The sequence below is a fragment of the Mytilus trossulus genome, chromosome 9, assembly GCF_036588685.1.
Source record: "Mytilus trossulus isolate FHL-02 chromosome 9, PNRI_Mtr1.1.1.hap1, whole genome shotgun sequence".
Lineage (NCBI taxonomy): Eukaryota > Metazoa > Mollusca > Bivalvia > Mytilida > Mytilidae > Mytilus > Mytilus trossulus.
The window spans coordinates 815,271-823,713 of NC_086381.1; positions in this window are offsets into that span (position 1 = coordinate 815,271).

An 8,443-nucleotide genomic window follows, 5' to 3' on the forward strand; every position below is an offset into this window, starting at 1 on the left:
GGTGGGACATGCTGGTACACACCTATAATGTTGTGGGGCTAAGTTTGTTTGTGGGAGCACAATCCTCCGTCCCCTAGCCTTAGAGGTGGGACATGCTGGTACACACCTATAATGTGGTGGGGCTAAGTTTGTTTGTGGGAGCACAATCCTCCCTCCCCTAGCCTTAAAGGTGGGACATGCTGGTACACACATATAATGTTGTGGGGCTAAGTTTGTTTGTGGGTGCACAATCTTCCGTCCCCTAGCCTTAGAGGTGGGACTTGCTGGTAAACACATATAATGTTGTGGGGCTAAGTTTGTTTGTGGGAGCACAATCCTCCCTCCCCTAGCCTTAGAGGTGGGACATGCTGGTACACACCTATAAATGTTGTGGGGCTAAGTTTGTTTGTGGGAGCACAATCCTCCCTCCCCTAGCCTTGGAGGTGGGACATGCTGGTACACACATATAATGTTGTGGGGCTAAGATTGTTTGTGGGAGCACAATCCTCCCTCCCCAAGCCTTAGAGGTGGGACATGCTGGTACACACCTATAGTGTTGTGGGGCTAAGTTTTTTTGTGGGAGCACAATCCTCCCTCCCCAAGCCTTAGAGGTGGGACATGCTGGTACACACCTATAATGTTGTGGGGCTAAGTTTGTTTGTGGGAGCACAATCCTCCATCCCCTAGCCTTAGAGGTGGGACATGCTGGTACAAACATATAACGTTGTGGGGCTAAGTTTGTTTGTGGGAGCACAATCCTCCCTCCCCAAGCCTTAGAGGTGGGACATGCTGGTACACACCTATAGTGTTGTGGGGCTAAGTTTGTTTGTGGGGGCACAATCCTCCCTCCCCAAGCCTTAGAGGTGGGACATGCTGGTACACACCTATAATGTTGTGGGGCTAAGTTTGTTTGTGGGAGCACAATACTCCCTCCCCTAGCCTTAGAGGTGGGACACGCTGTTACACACATATAATGTTGTGGGGCTAAGTTTGTTTGTGGGTGCACAATCCTCCCTCCACTAGCCTTAGAGTTAAGACATGCTGGTACAAACATATAATGTTGTGGGGCTAAGTTTGTTTGTGGGTGCACAATCCTCCCTCCCCTAGCCTTGGAGTTGGGACATGCTGGTACACACATATAATGTTGTGGGGCTAAGTTTGTTTGTGGGTGCACAATCCTCCCTCCCCTAGCCTTGGAGTTGGGACATGCTGGTACACACATATAATGTTGTGGGGCTAAGTTTGTTTGTGGGTGCACAATCCTCCCGCCCCTAGCATTAGAGGTGGACATGCTGGTACACACATATAATGTTGTGGGGCTAAGTTTGTTTGTGGGAGCACAATCCTCCCTTCCCTAGCCTTAGAGGTGGGACATGCTGGTACACACCTATAAATGTTGTGGGGCTAAGTTTGTTTGTGGGAGCACAATCCTCCCTCCCCTAGCCTTAGAGGTGGGACATGCTGGTACACACATATAATGTTGTGGGGCTAAGTTTGTTTGTGGGTGCACAATCCTCCGTCCCCTAGCCTTAAAGGTGGGACATGCTGGTACACACCTATAATGTGGTGGGGCTAAGTTTGTTTGTGGGAGCACAATCCTCCGTCCCCTAGCCTTAAAGGTGGGACATGCTGGTACACACCTATAATGTGGTGGGGCTAAGTTTGTTTGTGGGAGCACAATCCTCCCTCCCCTAGCCTTAAAGGTGGGACATGCTGGTACACACATATAATGTTGTGGGGCTAAGTTTGTTTGTGGGTGCACAATCTTCCGTCCCCTAGCCTTAGAGGTGGGACTTGCTGGTAAACACATATAATGTTGTGGGGCTAAGTTTGTTTGTGGGAGCACAATCCTCCCTCCCCTAGCCTTAGAGGTGGGACATGCTGGTACACACCTATAAATGTTGTGGGGCTAAGTTTGTTTGTGGAAGCACAATCCTCCCTCCCCTAGCCTTAGAGGTGGGACATGCTGGTACACACATATAATGTTGTGGGGCTAAGTTTGTTTGTGGGAGCACAATCCTCCATCCCCTAGCCTTAGAGGTGGGACATGCTGGTACACACATATAATGTTGTGGGGCTAAGTTTGTTTGTGGGAGCACAATCCTCCGTCCCCTAGCCTTAAAGGTGGGACATGCTGGTACACACCTATAATGTGGTGGGGCTAAGTTTGTTTGTGGGAGCACAATCCTCCCTCCCCTAGCCTTAGAGGTGGGACATGCTGGTACACACATATAATGTTGTGGGGCTAAGTTTGTTTGTGGGTGCACAATCCTCCGTCCCCTAGCCTTAGAGGTGTGACATGCTGGTACACACCTATAATGTGGTGGGGCTAAGTTTGTTTGTGGGTGCACAATCCTCCGTCCCCTAGCCTTAGAGGTGGGACATGCTGGTACACACATATAATGTTGTGGGGCTAAGTTTGTTTGTGGGAGCACAATCCTCCCTCCCCTAGCCTTAGAGGTGGGACATGCTGGTACACACCTATAATGTGGTGGGGCTAAGTTTGTTTGTGGGAGCACAATCCTCCCTCCCCTAGCCTTAGAGGTGGGACATGCTGGTACACACCTATAATGTTGTGGGGCTAAGTTTGTTTGTGGGTGCACAATCCTCCGTCCCCTAGCCTTAGAGGTGGGACATGCTGGTACACACCTATAATGTGGTGGGGCTAAGTTTGTTTGTGGGTGCACAATCCTCCGTCCCCTAGCCTTAGAGGTGGGACATGCTGGTACACGCATATAATTTTGTGGGGCTAAGTTTGTTTTTGGGTGCACAATCCGCCGTACCCTAGCCTTAGAGGTGGGACATGCAGTCACATGCTGGTACACACATATAATGTTGTGGGGCTAAGTTTGTTTGTGGGTGCACAATCCTCCGTCCCCTAGCCTTAGAGGTGGGACATGCTGGTACACACATATAATGTTGTGGGGCTAAGTTTGTTTGTGGGTGCACAATCCTCCGTCCCCTAGCCTTAGAGGTGGGACATGCTGGTACACACCTATAATGTTGTGGGGCTAAGTTTGTTTGTGGGAGCACAATCCTCCCTCCCCTAGCCTTAGAGGTGGGACATGCTGGTACACACCGGTAATGTTGTGGGGCTAAGTTTGTTTGTGGGAGCACAATCCTCCCTCCCCTAGCCTTAGAGGTGGGACATGCTGGTACACACATATAATGTTGTGGGGCTAAGTTTGTTTGTGGGAGCACAATCCTCCATCCCCTAGCCTTAGAGGTGGGACATGCTGGTACACACATATAATGTTGTGGGGCTAAGTTTGTTTGTGGGAGCACAATCCTCCGTCCCCTAGCCTTAAAGGTGGGACATGCTGGTACACACCTATAATGTGGTGGGGCTAAGTTTGTTTGTGGGAGCACAATCCTCCCTCCCCTAGCCTTAGAGGTGGGACAGGCTGGTACACACATATAATGTTGTGGGGCTAAGTTTGTTTGTGGGAGCACAATCCTCCGTCCCCTAGCCTTAAAGGTGGGACATGCTGGTACACACCTATAATGTGGTGGGGCTAAGTTTGTTTGTGGGAGCACAATCCTCCCTCCCCTAGCCTTAGAGGTGGGACATGCTGGTACACACATATAATGTTGTGGGGCTAAGTTTGTTTGTGGGTGCACAATCCTCCGTCCCCTAGCCTTAGAGGTGGGACATGCTGGTACACACCTATAAATGTTGTGGGGCTTAGTTTGTTTGTGGGAGCACAATCCTCCCTCCCCTAGCCTTAGAGGTGGGACATGCTGGTACACACATATAATGTTGTGGGGCTAAGTTTGTTTGTGGGAGCACAATCCTCCATCCCCTAGCCTTAGAGGTGGGACATGCTGGTACACACATATAATGTTGTGGGGCTAAGTTTGTTTGTGGGAGCACAATCCTCCGTCCCCTAGCCTTAAAGGTGGGACATGCTGGTACACACCTATAATGTGGTGGGGCTAAGTTTGTTTGTGGGAGCACAATCCTCCCTCCCCTAGCCTTAGAGGTGGGACATGCTGGTACACACATATAATGTTGTGGGGCTAAGTTTGTTTGTGGGTGCACAATCCTCCGTCCCCTAGCCTTAGAGGTGGGACATGCTGGTACACACCTATAATGTGGTGGGGCTAAGTTTGTTTGTGGGTGCACAATCCTCCGTCCCCTAGCCTTAGAGGTGGGACATGCTGGTACACACCTATAATGTGGTGGGGCTAAGTTTGTTTGTGGGTGCACAATCTTCCGTCCCCTAGCCTTAGAGGTGGGACTTGCTGGTAAACACATATAATGTTGTGGGGCTAAGTTTGTTTGTGGGAGCACAATCCTCCCTCCCCTAGCCTTAGAGGTGGGACATGCTGGTACACACCTATAAATGTTGTGGGGCTAAGTTTGTTTGTGGAAGCACAATCCTCCCTCCCCTAGCCTTAGAGGTGGGACATGCTGGTACACACATATAATGTTGTGGGGCTAAGTTTGTTTGTGGGAGCACAATCCTCCATCCCCTAGCCTTAGAGGTGGGACATGCTGGTACACACATATAATGTTGTGGGGCTAAGTTTGTTTGTGGGAGCACAATCCTCCGTCCCCTAGCCTTAAAGGTGGGACATGCTGGTACACACCTATAATGTGGTGGGGCTAAGTTTGTTTGTGGGAGCACAATCCTCCCTCCCCTAGCCTTAGAGGTGGGACATGCTGGTACACACATATAATGTTGTGGGGCTAAGTTTGTTTGTGGGTGCACAATCCTCCGTCCCCTAGCCTTAGAGGTGTGACATGCTGGTACACACCTATAATGTGGTGGGGCTAAGTTTGTTTGTGGGTGCACAATCCTCCGTCCCCTAGCCTTAGAGGTGGGACATGCTGGTACACACATATAATGTTGTGGGGCTAAGTTTGTTTGTGGGAGCACAATCCTCCCTCCCCTAGCCTTAGAGGTGGGACATGCTGGTACACACCTATAATGTGGTGGGGCTAAGTTTGTTTGTGGGAGCACAATCCTCCCTCCCCTAGCCTTAGAGGTGGGACATGCTGGTACACACCTATAATGTTGTGGGGCTAAGTTTGTTTGTGGGTGCACAATCCTCCGTCCCCTAGCCTTAGAGGTGGGACATGCTGGTACACACCTATAATGTGGTGGGGCTAAGTTTGTTTGTGGGTGCACAATCCTCCGTCCCCTAGCCTTAGAGGTGGGACATGCTGGTACACGCATATAATTTTGTGGGGCTAAGTTTGTTTTTGGGTGCACAATCCGCCGTACCCTAGCCTTAGAGGTGGGACATGCAGTCACATGCTGGTACACACATATAATGTTGTGGGGCTAAGTTTGTTTGTGGGAGCACAATCCTCAGTCCCCTAGCCTTAAAGGTGGGACATGCTGGTACACACCTATAATGTGGTGGGGCTAAGTTTGTTTGTGGGAGCACAATCCTCCCTCCCCTAGCCTTAGAGGTGGGACATGCTGGTACACACATATAATGTTGTGGGGCTAAGTTTGTTTGTGGGTGCACAATCCTCCGTCCCCTAGCCTTAGAGGTGGGACATGCTGGTACACACCTATAATGTGGTGGGGCTAAGTTTGTTTGTGGGTGCACAATCCTCCGTCCCCTAGCCTTAGAGGTGGGACATGCTGGTACACACATATAATGTTGTGGGGCTAAGTTTGTTTGTGGGAGCACAATCCCCCCTCCCCTAGCCTTAGAGGTGGGACATGCTGGTACACACCTATAATGTTGTGGGGCTAAGTTTGTTTGTGGGAGCACAATCCTCCCTCCCCTAGCCTTAGAGGTGGGACATGCTGGTACACACCTATAATGTTGTGGGGCTAAGTTTGTTTGTGGGAGCACAATCCTCCGTCCCCTAGCCTTAGAGGTGGGACATGCTGGTACACACCTATAATGTGGTGGGGCTAAGTTTGTTTGTGGGTGCACAATCCTTCGTCCCCTAGCCTTAGAGGTGGGACATGCTGGTACACACATATAATTTTGTTGGGCTAAGTTTGTTTTTGGGTGCACAATCCGCCGTACCCTAGCCTTAGAGGTGGGACATGCAGTCACATGCTGGTACACACATATAATGTTGTGGGGCTAAGTTTGTTTGTGGGTGCACAATCCTCCGTCCCCTAGCCTTAGAGGTGGGACATGCTGGTACACACATATAATGTTGTGGGGCTAAGTTTGTTTGTGGGTGCACAATCCTCCGTCCCCTAGCCTTAGAGGTGGGACATGCTGGTACACACCTATAATGTTGTGGGGCTAAGTTTGTTTGTGGGAGCACAATCCTCCCTCCCCTAGCCTTAGAGGTGGGACATGCTGGTACACACCTATAATGTTGTGGGGCTAAGTTTGTTTGTGGGAGCACAATCCTCCCTCCCCTAGCCTTAGAGGTGGGACATGCTGGTACACACATATAATGTTGTGGGGCTAAGTTTGTTTGTGGGAGCACAATCCTCCATCCCCTAGCCTTAGAGGTGGGACATGCTGGTACACACATATAATGTTGTGGGGCTAAGTTTGTTTGTGGGAGCACAATCCTCCGTCCCCTAGCCTTAAAGGTGGGACATGCTGGTACACACCTATAATGTGGTGGGGCTAAGTTTGTTTGTGGGAGCACAATCCTCCCTCCCCTAGCCTTAGAGGTGGGACATGCTGGTACACACATATAATGTTGTGGGGCTAAGTTTGTTTGTGGGTGCACAATCCTCCGTCCCCTAGCCTTAGAGGTGGGACATGCTGGTACACACCTATAATGTGGTGGGGCTAAGTTTGTTTGTGGGTGCACAATCCTCAGTCCCCTAGCCTTAGAGGTGGGACATGCTGGTACACACATATAATGTTGTGGGGCTAAGTTTGTTTGTGGGAGCACAATCGTCCCTCCCCTAGCCTTAGAGGTGGGACATGCTGGTACACACCTATAATGTTGTGGGGCTAAGTTTGTTTGTGGGAGCACAATCCTCCCTCCCCTAGCCTTAGAGGTGGGACATGCTGGTACACACCTATAATGTTGTGGGGCTAAGTTTGTTTGTGGGAGCACAATCCTCCGTCCCCTAGCCTTAGAGGTGGGACATGCTGGTACACACCTATAATGTGGTGGGGCTAAGTTTGTTTGTGGGTGCACAATCCTCCGTCCCCTAGCCTTAGAGGTGGGACATGCTGGTACACACATAATTTTGTGGGGCTAAGTTTGTTTTTGGGTGCACAATCCGCCGTACCCTAGCCTTAGAGGTGGGACATGCAGTCACATGCTGGTACACACATATAATGTTGTGGGGCTAAGTTTGTTTGTGGGTGCACAATCCTCCGTCCCCTAGCCTTAGAGGTGGGACATGCTGGTACACACATATAATGTTGTGGGGCTAAGTTTGTTTGTGGGTGCACAATCCTCCGTCCCCTAGCCTTAGAGGTGGGACATGCTGGTACACACCTATAATGTTGTGGGGCTAAGTTTGTTTGTGGGAGCACAATCCTCCCTCCCCTAGCCTTAGAGGTGGGACATGCTGGTACACACCTATAATGTTGTGGGGCTAAGTTTGTTTGTGGGAGCACAATCCTCCCTCCCCTAGCCTTAGAGGTGGGACATGCTGGTACACACATATAATGTTGTGGGGCTAAGTTTGTTTGTGGGAGCACAATCCTCCGTCCCCTAGCCTTAGAGGTGGGACATGCTGGTACACACATATAATGTTGTGGGGCTAAGTTTGTTTTTGGGTGCACAATCCGCCCTACCCTAGCCTTGGACAGTGGTGAAACAGCACATCATATTTACAATCGATAAGATGGAATGAGCTGTCAAATTAGCAGCATACTGTTTTTTTGGCACTGCCACATTCGATGCCTATTTCCCAATCTATTATTGATCATTACTTTAACAGTAACAGCAAAAAATAAAATCATCAATATCAAACTTGACCACCATCTTGTTATCAGGAATATAACTGCATACTGAAATGTTCCTTAAACCTTTCAAATATCAGGGGATACCAAGATTATTATGTAAGTGACTATTTAAAAAAATTGAAGATTCCAAGGTGGTATTTGATGGCAATAAAATATAATCAGGAAAAATTGCATATCTAATCTTTAATAAAATCATATATACATATAAAGAATATAAACTTCGTATGTAAAATGAATTAAATTCATGTAACAAACCAGATAATGATTTAATACTTGAAAGACAAAATGAGATATTATTCTGATTAAAATAAAACTGGACAATTGATTGGTTATCAATGCTAAAGACATGCATAACTTGAAAATAAAATAAATAAAATGATCTTTATTCAACAATTTAACAAAAATCATGCTTATGCAAAATAGAGCATAATCATTATAATAAGAGGAACACAAAATCATGATTATAAAGATAAAGCATAATCATGATCATGATGTTATCATAATTGTAAGAGGAAGACTTAATCATGATTATACAAGACAAAACATAATCATACCTATAAGAGGACATAAGCCTGTAATTTAGTGGTTGTCATTTGTT